Consider the following 14488-nt stretch of genomic DNA (forward strand, 5'->3'; position numbering starts at 1 on the left):
TAAGCTGTATTTTGGATGTTTAAGACCTGTTTTGAATGTAATACTGTTAAAAGTAATGTTTTTTACTGAGTTCGGTTATGTAAGTGTATTTAAAAAAAAAAAAGTTAAGAGTTATGTGAAACTCAGACACTGTTTTATGTAAACAGGCCAGTTTTTTTTGTTGGGTGAAATGGATTGGAAATGGATCTTCCCGAACACTCCTCGTGTCGTTCAGCTGCACACGGCCGGTGCAGTGCGCGGTGCTAGGATGGCGAGCCAAGCCCGAGGACCCAAGTGACTTCATTACACTTCATTCACATTTTCAAACACTTGATAGTGAACATTAAAGAAAATTTGTGGACTTTAAGATTATTTGAGTAAAAAGGACACTTTTATTTTATTTTATTTTTTTTTGAAAGACAGGACACTCTACAAAGATACTGAAAAGGGTTAAATTTTAATTGGTTGGATTACTGTTATTTGATTTTGATAATTTCTAAGTGGTTTTGATATTCATTTATTGTTTTTGCTACAGAGAATTGTTATTTTTTATTTCTGGTTGTTTGTTAAAGGGTATACTATTGGTGTAAAATAACCTAGAGGTTTAATTGGATAACAGTAATTATAATAATACTTACCTTTAATCAATAATCCATTAGACCTAGAAGAAAGAAATAATTAATTAGTTATAAAATACCTATAAATAGATTAAAATAATAAAATAATACTTACCTTAAACTGCATAAATACCTCTAAAATAGAGAACACAGGTGATTAGAGAAATAATAGTAATTAATATAATATTAAATATACAAATACTGAAATACAAAGGGTATACTTACCATTTTCATTGTCATATATATGTAATTATCATACTGGTTAGCATACTGTTTATTATATATAAATACATATATTGTTTTTATTATTGTTTTTGTTTTAAATATAATGTACTATTTTTTTTATATTCATATATGTATATTACTCTATACAATTGAATTGTATTGATAAGCTCTCTGAAAATGGCCATCCTTAGAGAAGGCGCAGCTGAAAGAGAGCAAGAGCATGCCTGATAACTCAATCCTGTCTGTCCTGTGCATTCTAATACAGGAATTGGATAAATAAATGCTGGAAACAGAGCTGAGGTGTCCGCACTCTTTAATGACAACACAACGCAGAAGTAAGCCGGTTACAAAAAGTGGACCAAGGTTATTGAAGGGTGAATTCTTTTGGAAACTGAGTAACTGAATTGTTTTTTATTTATTTATTTACAGAATTTATTTTGTTACATTGTTTTATTTACCTACTGGCATTGATTGACATTTTAATACACTTTATTGCTGCACAAATTCTGGTCTCATTTCTTCCATGTGTATTGCTCCTAGAGCGAACCTAATTGGTCCTAGAACTATCCTAATTATTTTATCAAGTAACACTCATTGTAGTGGTTGTGTAATTGGGTCTATATATCTGTGGTGCTACAGAACTAGTGCTCACACCAGAGGAATTGAACCCTCCTGCTATTCAACGCGTTGTTGTTGAACATGTTGTAAGGAGTGGAGAAACTGCAGCACATGCAAATGCCCCAGTAAGGCTTAGAGTCTTTTCAGGGAAGAAACCCCATCCTAATAATGAGGTTGACTATGAGACATGGAGAAACAACGTTGAACTACTGTTGCAAGACCCTGCAGTGTCAGACTTGTGTCGATCCAGAAGAGTTCTTGATAGTCTTTTGCCTCCAGCAGCTAATCTAGTAAAGCATCTGAGTCCACAGGCTACTCCAAGAGCTTATCTAGACCTACTTGACTCAGCTTTCGCCACTGTTGAAGACGGTGATGAGCTCTTCGCAAGATTTCTGAATACTCTACAGGATGCTGGTGAAAAGCCGTCCGAATACCTCCAAAGGCTCTACATTGTTTTAAGTAAAGTGATCAAACAAGGCAGTCTACCCACCAGTGAGGAGAACAGGCACCTGTTACGCCAGTTTTGTCGTGGATGTTGGGATAATGGGTTACTTGCTGACCTCCAGCTGGAGCAGAAGAAGAATAACCCACCCTCATTTTCTGAGCTATTGTTCCATCTGCGTATGGAAGAAGATAAGCACATTGCCAAAGAGATGAGAATGAAAAAGCATCTTGGTAATGCAAAGTTTCGTGCCAGCTCCCATGCTGTCAGGGCTGAGACTTATGTTAGCCAAGAAGAAGAAACCCTTAGTGCTGAGGTTGACAGCCTAAGAAAACAAGTCAAAGACTTGCAAGGGCAACTTAAAGTGTCAAAGCCAAAATGCCCTGAGTACTCAGAAGGTGCTATTTTAGAGCTGAGACAACAAGTAGCCCACCTGCAGAGTCAAGTTGCCAACATGATGGTTCCAGAGCCACAGAAACCCATTGCAGTGCTGTCTGAAATGAGAAACAAGAAAAGAGACAGAACAGTGACACAAGAAACACAGACCAGTGCTACCAAAGAGTCCAGTCAAAGGCCGAGACCATGGTACTGTTTCTGCTGTGGAGAAGACGGACATACTGCTGTATCCTGTCCAGCTGATCCCAACCCTTCCTTAGTGGCTGCTAAAAAGAAGCAGTTAATTGAGAAGCAGCATGCTTGGGACCGTGAACACAGTACAGTGAACCAGACAATCTCACAGAGAACTAAGAACCCTAATGTTACCAGGGCCAGTGTAAACAACCAAACTACTCAGACCAAAACATATGGTAACCTACCCAGAGGTCTAGTAGGGACCAAGTGTATTTCTGAAGTGGTCATTGATGGACAGAAATACAACTGCTTGCTTGACACAGGGTCACAGGTGACAACTGTTTCCAAATCCTTTCATGAGACACATCAGCCAGCCCTGAGCTGTAAACCTATTGGTGATCTACTAGAAGTAGAAGCAGCTAATGGACAGCCTGTTCCGTATTCAGGTTATGTAGAATTAAACATCACATTTCCAAAAGAGTTTCTAGGTACAGTTGTGGAAGTTCCTACCTTAGCATTAGTTGTTGCAGACATCAGTGAAGCAGCACGACCCACCTTGCTGATAGGAACCAATACTTTGGATGTCCTGTATGAGAAACATTTTGAGAAGAATCAGTTGAAACATCAGTCACCACATCATGGCTATAAAATGGTCCTGAAAACACTAGAAATGAGACATAAGCAAACTGAAAACTGCACAGTAGGCACAGTAAGGCTTCATAGTGATGCACCCAAAGTCGTCCCAGCAGGCCAGTGCTCTATTTTAGAAGGATCCGTGAACCACAGAGGTGCTGACCGATGGGTTGTTCTGGAGTCACCCTCAACAGCTTCTCTTCCTGGTGGTCTCATTGTGACCAACAGCCTGATTAGTCTACCTGACAAGTTTCACGCTAAGCTGCCTGTGGTACTGAGGAACGAGACAGACCATGATATCACCCTAACCCCTAATCGAGTCCTTGCTGAATTGCATGCACTGCAACAAATCCTGCCCAGTGATGCATTGAATAAAAACTTCATTGACACCTCACCTATGACAGCTTCTGTCATAGATGCAAGTATCAAGTTTGACTTTGCTGATTCACCTGTCCCAGCTGAGTGGAGAGAAAGGATAGAGTGCAAACTGAGAGCTATGCCTGAAGTCTTTGCTCACCACGACCTGGACTTTGGACACACAAACCAAGTGAAACATCGCATCAAGTTGTCTGATGAAACTCCTTTCAAACAGCGAGCTAGACCAATACATCCTCAGGACTTTGATGCAGTAAAAAGACATCTAGAAGAGTTGTTAGAGTCTGGAGTAATCAGAGAGTCTGAATCCTCCTTTTCATCCCCTATTGTTGTAGTCAGGAAGAAAAACGGTGAAGTAAGACTCTGTGTAGATTACCGGAAACTCAATCTGCAAACTGTGAAAGATGCATATGCCCTACCTCATTTGGAGGAAACCTTTTCTGTGCTGACAGGATCCAAATGGTTCTCAGTTCTTGATCTGAAGTCAGGGTATTATCAGATTGAGCTAGAAGAAGCAGATAAACATAAAACAGCTTTTGTGTGCCCACTTGGATTCTGGGAATGGAATCGTATGCCGCAGGGGATCACTAACGCCCCAAGTACATTTCAAAGACTCATGGAGAAGTGTATGTCAGACCTCAACCTCCGAGAAGTCATTGTCTTTCTGGACGACCTCATTATCTTCTCAGAAACCTTAGAAGAGCATGAGGAGCGCCTTTTCAAAGTCCTCCAACGACTCAAGGAGTATGGTCTCAAGCTATCCCCTGAGAAATGTAAATTTTTCCAGAAGTCCGTCCGATACCTTGGACACATTGTATCCAGTGATGGAGTGAAAACTGACCCAGAGAAAATTGCAGTCCTGAAGAACTGGCCGAGTCCCAAGAACCTCAAAGAACTCCGTTCCTTTTTAGGATTTGCAGGGTACTATCGAAGGTTCATCAGAGACTTCTCGAAGATAGTCAAACCCCTGAATGAGCTGACTGCTGGATATGCTCCTAAGAGGAAAGGATGTAAGCTGACCAAAAGTCAGAACCAGTACTACAAGCCAAAAGAACTGTTTGGGGACCGCTGGACAGAAAACTGTCAGGAAGCTTTTGACACGGTCATCGCTAAGCTTACTTCAGCCCCTGTCCTGGGATTTGCCAACCCCAGTCTGCCATACATCTTGCACACCGACGCCAGCACCGTTGGCCTTGGAGCTGCCTTATACCAGGAGCAGGACGGGCATCAACGTGTAATAGCATATGCCAGTCGTGGTCTTTCAAAAAGTGAAGCGCGATACCCAGCGCATAAGCTTGAATTCTTGGCCCTCAAGTGGGCTGTAACAGACAAATTTTCTGACTATCTATATGGCAATTCATTCACAGTGATAACTGACAGCAATCCTCTGACGTACATCCTCACTTCAGCGAAGTTGGATGCTGCAAGCTACAGGTGGTTGTCAGCATTGTCAACATTTTCCTTTAAGTTGCAATATAGACCTGGCAAACATAACCTCGATGCAGATGCCCTCTCACGACATCCCATGAATACTAAAATTGATGACCCTTCTTCTCAGAAAGAACAAGACCGAATTAGACAGTTTACGCTGCAACACTTACCAGAGCTTACCACTAATGCAGAAGTGAGCACCGAAGTGGTCCAGGCAATCTGCGAAGCTCGGTTAGTATGCCAGCCATCCTTGAGTGCATCAGAAGTCGAACCCATTCCCTTAGTCGGATCCCTGTCTACTCATCCTGATTCTTTACCTGATGCTTTTGTGTTGGGCGAACACTTTGAAGGGTTTCCAGTCATCCCAATGATAACTGAAGTTGAGTTACAACAGAAACAGAGGTCAGACCCTGTTATCAGAGAAGTAATCTCATCTTTTGAAAGGGGAGAGGTGCCAACCCCATCTGCAAGAAGGGAGATGCCAAAACTTTCTCTGATGTGCCGAGAGTGGAATCGGTTACAAATGAAGGACGGAATTTTGTACAGAAGAAGACAACTAGGACAAGATGTCAATTTCCAGCTAGTTCTACCAGAAGAACTAAGAGAGATGGTAATGAAGAGCCTCCATGATGACATGGGCCACCTAGGGTTGGAGCGTACCCTAGATCTTTTAAGAGCACGCTTTTATTGGCCCCAAATGGCATCAGATGTGGAGAGGAAGCTAAAGACATGCAGTCGCTGTGTACTCAGGAAAGCACCAGCTGAAAGAGCCGCACCATTAGTTAACATCAAAGCAACAAGACCCCTAGAATTGGTGTGTATGGACTTCCTGTCATTAGAACCAGATCGCAGCAACACCAAAGACATCCTGGTGATCACAGATTATTTCACCAAATATGCTGTGGCAATACCTACTCCCAATCAGAAGGCCAGGACTGTGGCGAAGTGCTTATGGGAGAACTTCATAATTCATTATGGTGTTCCTGAAAAGCTGCACAGTGACCAAGGTCCTGACTTTGAGTCCAAAACTATCAAGGAGCTGTGTGAAGTCATGGGAATTCATAAAGTAAGGACTACACCATATCATCCACGTGGTAATCCGGTGGAACGATTCAATCGGACACTACTGAGCATGATTGGGACTTTGCAAGAGAAAGAGAAGTCGTGTTGGCGAGATTTTGTTAAGCCACTAGTACATGCTTATAACTGTACGAAGCATGACAGTACAGGGTTTATCCCTTACGAACTTATGTTCGGAAGGAAACCAAGACTGCCAATCGACCTCGCTTTCAACATCTCTGTGAACAAGCAACATGAGAAGACTCACTCTCAGTATGTGAGCCATCTGAGAAATCAACTGGAAGAGAGCTATAGATTGGCTACCGAGAATGCTGCAAAATCTGCTGAAAGAAACAAGGCACGATTTGACAAAAGAGTCACTGAATCAACCCTAGAGAAGGGTGATCGTGTGTTAGTGAGGAATGTGAAACTGAGGGGAAAACATAAATTGTCAGATAAATGGGAATCTGTTGTGTATGTTGTTGTGGGCAGAGCAGGAGAACTCCCAGTGTACACAGTAAAGCCTGAGAACAAGGCTGGGCCCCTACGTACATTGCACAGAGATTTGCTCCGACCGTGCAACTTCCTATCACCAGAAGAAGCTGACCTTCCTATTTCTAAGGTTAGGAGACCAAGAACAAGACAGATGTCACCCAAAGAGAATTCAGAAGAGTCTGATTCTAACTCTGAATCTGATGACTACCCAATCTACTATTCTTCAGTTCCCTTAAGGCTTGAACCTGTTGAAATTGTTCAGATCCATGAGGATGAAAGAATACCAGTTGACTCTAACTTCAGAATCCAGCTTGACCCAGCTGTAAAGAACCCGTCTGCTGAACCTGAGATTCCTGAAAGAGAAAACTTACCTGAGAAGTTCCCTGTAAAAGAAAACCTACCTGAAAGATTAGCAGAAAATGAATACTTACCTACAGACCATGTTGATGATCCAGCTCTAAATTCTGAAATGCTGCATTCTGCTACACCTGCTGAAGAGGTACCAGAAAATGCAGAACACCTACAGCCTTCCACAGAGGAATCTGAGGATGAAGAAACTCCAGCATCAGTGAGACGCTCCACAAGACACAGAGAAAAAGCCAAGAGACTAACCTATCCAGAGCTAGGCAATCCTCTGATATCCATTGTCCAGTCCCTATTCCAAGGTATGACTACAGCCCTCACTCAGTCTCTTATAGAAGCTGCCTCTATGGAATATGCCAATCCTGCTGTGAGACATCCCACTAGTCCAATGCACAGGGATGTGCATGCAGTTAAAGACGGGAGGGTGTAACCCAGGTCTTAAATGGGTCACAAAGACAGATAAATTAGATAACTGCAGAAAGTAAATAATGAATATATATTTTTATTATTTCTTTAATTATTCTGAAACAGTATAAATTAATTAATAGAAAAAAAAGAAAACTCCCAAACAGTGTTTAAAATGAAAAGGAAATCGTTTTTATTTATTTTAGATAATAAATGAAATAAAACTTTTAGGCGCTAAACAGCAGCCAATCAGTTCTTCAGATGATCCAAGGTGCTAAACAGCAGCCAATCATAATAATCCTCTAAGAGACAGAGGCGGAGCCTGTTGGTTAGTGGACGTCAATCCCTGGCTGTTTTACCCAGAAAGTTCTGCGGGAGGAGAAGAGACAGGTCATGCAAGAAGTTCTCTGCTTAAAGTATTAAAAAAAAAATACTAGAAAACGCTAGAATTCAGCGTTGTGGTTAGTGAGTAAATCACTACCAAGCTGACCGCTGTTAGAGTTGAGGCTGCAGAGTGGAGAAAGGGGGAAAGGCTCACTTATTATTGTGCCTCGTGAAACTTTGCCAGTTACACGCTCCGGTAATCTCCAGGTGGAGGTAGAACCTGGTGTCCATGTGCCCTGGGGTGGTGTGTGAAAACCCTGGATAGGATTCGGTGAGTTTAGAATATGTTTATAAATGTTTTCTGACCAGAATTTTCGAATAAATAGAGAATTAAAATAGCGCTAATTAGCCTAGCGGCTAACGTGTTTTGTTATGCTAAGCTAGCGCATTAAATCTAACCTGTGCTAAGCTAATACTAAGCTAATTTAGCCTGCGCTAAGCTAACGCTAAGGTAATTTAGCCTATGCTAAACTAATGTGTTGAATTTAGCTTATTAAGCTTATGCTAAGCTAACCCTCGTGTATATATTTCAAGCCTGAGGCTATGCTAACGCTATTGGTTAAGGTGTGAGATGAGTTTATCCACTTATAAATGTAATTTTATGGAACGGTGGAGATTTATTAAGCTGTATTTTGGATGTTTAAGACCTGTTTTGAATGTAATACTGTTAAAAGTAATGTTTTTTACTGAGTTCGGTTATGTAAGTGTATTTAAAAAAAAAAAAGTTAAGAGTTATGTGAAACTCAGACACTGTTTTATGTAAACAGGCCAGTTTTTTTTGTTGGGTGAAATGGATTGGAAATGGATCTTCCCGAACACTCCTCGTGTCGTTCAGCTGCACACGGCCGGTGCAGTGCGCGGTGCTAGGATGGCGAGCCAAGCCCGAGGACCCAAGTGACTTCATTACACTTCATTCACATTTTCAAACACTTGATAGTGAACATTAAAGAAAATTTGTGGACTTTAAGATTATTTGAGTAAAAAGGACACTTTTATTTTATTTTATTTTTTTTTGAAAGACAGGACACTCTACAAAGATACTGAAAAGGGTTAAATTTTAATTGGTTGGATTACTGTTATTTGATTTTGATAATTTCTAAGTGGTTTTGATATTCATTTATTGTTTTTGCTACAGAGAATTGTTATTTTTTATTTCTGGTTGTTTGTTAAAGGGTATACTATTGGTGTAAAATAACCTAGAGGTTTAATTGGATAACAGTAATTATAATAATACTTACCTTTAATCAATAATCCATTAGACCTAGAAGAAAGAAATAATTAATTAGTTATAAAATACCTATAAATAGATTAAAATAATAAAATAATACTTACCTTAAACTGCATAAATACCTCTAAAATAGAGAACACAGGTGATTAGAGAAATAATAGTAATTAATATAATATTAAATATACAAATACTGAAATACAAAGGGTATACTTACCATTTTCATTGTTGACCAAGGTTATTGAAGGGTGAATTCTTTTGGAAACTGAGTAACTGAATTGTTTTTTATTTATTTATTTACAGAATTTATTTTGTTACATTGTTTTATTTACCTACTGGCATTGATTGACATTTTAATACACTTTATTGCTGCACAAATTCTGGTCTCATTTCTTCCATGTGTATTGCTCCTAGAGCGAACCTAATTGGTCCTAGAACTATCCTAATTATTTTATCAAGTAACACTCATTGTAGTGGTTGTGTAATTGGGTCTATATATCTGTGGTGCTACATAGGGCAAATGTGCAAGAATGCACTTTAAACACTTGAGCAGCGTAGAGTCTTTTATATACTATAAACACACATACACACTCTCTAGTTAAAGTAAATTACGTTTGTAATAATATTAATATGCTTCACAATGTAAAAAATAAATATGTACCAGTAAATATTTAATTCACTTGCTATTAAACACTATATGTATATATGTGGGCGAGTGTGTGCGAGTGTGTGTGAGTGTGTGGGGCTTTTAAAGTCTCTGATTTTACATCTACATGGTGGAGCAGCTATAGGTGGTAGTGTCTAATAGAGTGGAGGGAAGTGAAGGAACACAGTGTTTAAAAACTCCAGCAGCACGGCTGTGTCTGATCCACAATTCATACCAGCACAACACACACTACTAACACAACCACCACCATATCATTACAGCCACTGCAGTGCTGAAAATGACCCACCACCCAAATAATACCCTAGTAACCACAACTGCATCTTGTTACCTAGTCAATACTAGTAATTATATAACAACAGCTTGACAACGTCTTAGCAGCTTAGGCTGGATTTCGAAACCCTTCTAAGCTACCACAGCAATCACCCTACTCGGGATTGCCGTGTAGCTAGCGCGCTCAGAGAAAAGCGCAGTGAATTGGTTCTGATACATCAGCTCACAGACGCCTTGTGCCGATCGACATCACCCTTGGAGTGATAAGAGGAAAGAGTGCCATTGGCCCACCCAAAGAGAGAGCAAGGCAGACTGTGCTCTGGCTATGCAAGCTGATGGCAAGCTGCATGACTGGGATTCGAACCAGCGATCTGCCGATCATAGTGGCAGTGCCTAGCTCACTGGACGACTTAGCGCCCAAGGATATGGAAGCCATTCTGCATTTTTTATAAAAACACATTTAAGTAAACTTTGAAAATGTCTGTTTTCTAACTTTTATTCACTGAACTATATTTATAGTTAGAGTTGACTAGTAAACTAATATTTTATATCAAACTGCTTCTTTGTAGTAGTGTTTAAAGTCAGAAGAATTTCCTCTTTAGTACAGAGGAAAGGTGGTCTCTGTCCATTCCTGCAGTCTGAACTGTTACTGCACCCTTTCTCCATTCTTTCTTCTGAAAAACCTTTTTTATATCTAAGAGGTTTTTTATATCTGCCCTTTTCTTCTGCTCGGCTGCGGTCACTGAGTCCTGCACCCTGGTGCTGCTTTGTTTCTCAGACAGTAAGAAGATCCATTTTACACTCACAGTTCATACTCTCCTCTTCAGGCCTGACAGTGCTCTAATTTACTGTGAGGTTTAATTACACAGTCATTCATGTATTTAATAGTGAGGTGTGTTAAAGGAGAAGAATTAAAACCGGCTCATCGTAAAGCCACTGTTATCACTCTTAATAACAAAAAGCAGAGGCACTGGGATTTCACTGGGAAAATATAATGTGTGTGTATCTATGTATATATATATATATATATATATATATATATATATATATATATATATATATATATATATATATATATATTAGTGCACCTAAAAAAATTGGAATATCATTGAAAAGTTACTTTATGTCAGTAATTCAATTCAAAATGTGAATTAAATAAACTTATATACATGTACAAAAATCAGTGTCTCAAAAAAATTTAAATATTATATAAGACCAATTGGTACCTTGGGCAGTGTGCCAAGTCCTGCTGGAAAATGAAATCCCCACCTTCATAAAAGTTTTCAGCAGAGGGAATCCTGTAAGATTTTTTGGGAAAACACTGCATTGACTTTAGACTTAATGTAACACAATGGATCAACACCAGCAGATGACATGCCTCTCCAAACAAACCATCACTGATCATCAGTAAATTTTGCATTTGATTTGGAAATCAGAGAGCAGAGTCTGGAGGAAGAGTGGAGAGACACACAGTCCAAACTGCTTTATTAAACGGCATGTGCATTCAAACGGCATGTGCATTCAAAAGAGAGATTGGCCACTGGTTGCAGGACATTATTAATGTAATGTTGGTCTGTCAAAGTGCCTGTAAATAAGACCAAAGGTGATCTGGCATTGTAGGAAATTGCCACCCACATAGTGACACCAGGCCGTCTGGACATGTGACATGGAACAACAAATCGTTGTCAAGAAGAGATGAATCCAAATATGGATTCATTAGTCATCTCCACACATATAAATATCTGTAGAACAGGGTTTCATTCTAAAAATGCAGGCTTTTTCTTGCTAAAAATAAAACACATCAGGAGTATTTTAAATTGTGTGTTATGTATAGCCCACAATTTAAAGTCATATTTATGACAAAACTCAAAGTGTTATCAAATAAAAGCACTGGTGTCTTGAAAACACTTTCCATAGTATTAATTATGTAAGTATCAAATTATATTACTGTAAGAATTTGGGATAATTTGCTGGTAAAATTTTGTTGTATATAGTACATAATTTAGACTCCTATAAAATAAGAAAATCGAATGATTATCAAATGACGCCACTGAAATCTTGAAAAACATTGTGTCCATTGTGTTATTCATGTAAATTTAAAATTATATTACTGTAGGAATTTGGATTGATTTGATGGCAAAATAAGATACCTGTTTCCTGTTTTAGTTGTATATAGACTAGAGTTTGGAGTCTTATAAAACATGGAAATTAAAAGGTTATCATAAAACATCAAAACAAATTTAATAAACATCTCATTGTCATGTATCGAAGGTATATGTTTCAAGTGATAATACTATAGTAGTTTGGAATAATGGGAAGTCAAACCTAGGAAAAATTAACATTCGATTTTGCATAAACAGGAATTTGGAGTTTATGGACTCTAAAAACCAGCAAATCAAACAGTTAACAAATGATCTTGTTAACACCAGTGGAATATTTCACAGCAAACTGTATTCACTGAATGATCACACCAATATTTGAGAGGCTTATCCAGATCTAGTTTAGTCAGAAGTAAAAAGCCATTTATATTTCTAACTGAGCAAAAAAAGTTCCTAATATAGGCTTGACTACAGAAAACAACAGAACTCACAAACAGAAGATACAGATAAATACTTGCTTTCATTATTTTAGCCTTCAGCACTATTTATATCATTTTAAAGCTGATTTATTCAGGTGTCTGCCTCTAATGCGGTGACGGGGTAATAGCTGTTGTTCTGCTGCTCCTTATTCCTTCTCTTTTGCTTTCTTTTTAGCAATCCGCTCAACCCCCATGTCTGTTCTAAATCATCTCAGAGGACCTTCTCTCGTCTTTTTCAATTAGACTCGCTGTCCTTGGTTTTAAGGAGAGCCAAAATAAAGCATTCCCACTGCCTGCAGACAGACTTTTATCATCGTCTGGGTGGTATTAAAGTGAGGCGGTTGCCAGTTATTAGCTGGAAATGTGTTGAAGGCATGAAGGAGGGTTTTGTAGAGATGAACCCACTAGACTTCATTTCCCAGATGACTCTGTGGCTTTGTGTTGGAGTCTCAGATCTGATGGCTCATCAAAGACGAGTGTGGGTTTTCCCAATGGCTGAGCCGCCATTATATCATTAACTCTACTGTATAGAGTAAAACTGCAGGCCCGCGAGTGACTGCAGTTTCTGCAGCTTCATCTCCTTTCTAAAATTAGATATTTAAAATTAGATATTTCTAAACATCACTCAACTATTTTGAGTTAGTTGAACATTTGTGGGCACATACATACATTTAAACTGAGATCTTTGAGTTGAACCAACTTATAATAACTGAGTGTAGTCTGTTGCCATTGGCAGCTTCTTTTCCATTGGTTTCTGTCACAATCTATTTGCATACTGGGTGTGTCCAACAGTTTCTGACACTCACCATCAGTGTCTAGTGATTCCCTCCGGGCTACCTTAGAAATAAATCAACTTCCCCTTTAGTTATAATAACTTGATGTTTTAATTTATACTAACTCAAGTTTTCATTTCCAATTACTTAAACCATTTGAGGAAACTGACTGCCTTAAAAAAAGTTAAGTAAACTCAACTTATCTGGTTTTACAATATAACAAAAATAAAGAAGTTAAATCAACTTTTCCTTTAGTTGTAATAACTTGATGTTTTAAGTTATGCTAACTTAAGTTTTCATTACCTATTACTTAACTTTTTAAGGCAGATGTTTTTTCTTAAAATGTTAAAGTAAATTCAACTTATCTGGGCTTACAGTGTATCATTCTGAAAACACAAAACAAACAAAAAAAAAACCAAAACAATATTTATATGCATCACCCATTGGATAAAAAAAAATTGGGAAGATTTCCTTGTGAGCAAGGTAAAATTGTGCAAAGCAGGGGTGCGTTTCCCAAATCATTGCTTTATTAGTGCATATTTTTGCCCTGTTATTACATTGTTATTCAATTAATAATACCAAGCACAAAAATGTTCGGTAGGGGTAGGTGTTGCAAGATTTTATTTTAATTATAGATGTTTATAATTAAGAAATCTGTGTATATATTATTATTTGGGCGTAAACATAAAATAAACCAATCAGTGTGCCAGTAGTCATTCCCTTTAAGAGCCAGGTAAGCTCTGACTTTGGCACATTCGTTTCTTAACAGAGCAGAGCTTTGTGCATCTCAGTAGAGGATTTTGACCTGCATGTTCACGCTGTGAAGGTACACCAGCAGCTCATTTAAGCTAACAGTACATGTAACATGTTTTTTTATTATTTATTCTGTGTATCGTTGAGTTGCGGGTTTGCAAGGTTTTACTCCTGTTGTGAGGGAAATATCACTCTTGTAGTGCTACTATTTTGAACCCTGTTAGCATTTTAGTCAAGCATACACAAGAATGTGTTGGTGACATCATGCATGCAAGAAGTTTGTATCTCCAAAACTGAAACTTTACAGAAGAATGAAAATAAATAAATAAATCACTCTTAACTTTAAGTGAAAGTCAATGTAAACATTTTTCATTTACCGATTTTAACCAGTTAAATTGCTGCAGTATGGAAATGTAAAATTCCACAATTAATTACATTTATACTCATTGTAAGTTAATATAAATAGGTTAAAGTCTGCACTTTTGATTGTTTTCTGTTCATTTCAGTGAAAATACAATAAAAATGTGCATTTTCTCTCTGCTATGCAAGACTGTACACAAAATGCTAGCTCTCCATCAAAACCAAATCATGATAAAACATCTCCTATCCTCACAGACTAGATACAT

General features: G+C 38.4%; 1 protein-coding gene and 1 long non-coding RNA gene across 2 annotated transcripts in view; one reads left to right on the top strand and one right to left on the bottom strand.

Annotated features, from left to right (window-relative positions):
- The window catches only part of si:dkeyp-14d3.1 (transmembrane protein 132C), a 486063-nt gene that overhangs the window by 48646 nt on the left and 422929 nt on the right, over positions 1 to 14488 (top strand). The gene's annotated exons all lie outside the window — the stretch shown is intronic.
- Positions 1473 to 8943, bottom strand: LOC125806047 (uncharacterized). Its single transcript, XR_007441361.1, has 4 exons — positions 8835 to 8943; positions 2962 to 3037; positions 2315 to 2375; positions 1473 to 2056 (listed from the first exon to the last, which is right to left on the bottom strand). It is a non-coding gene; the product is annotated as an uncharacterized LOC125806047 (long non-coding RNA).

This window comes from Astyanax mexicanus, chromosome 12 (genome assembly GCF_023375975.1).
Source record: "Astyanax mexicanus isolate ESR-SI-001 chromosome 12, AstMex3_surface, whole genome shotgun sequence".
NCBI classification, from domain to species: domain Eukaryota; kingdom Metazoa; phylum Chordata; class Actinopteri; order Characiformes; family Acestrorhamphidae; genus Astyanax; species Astyanax mexicanus.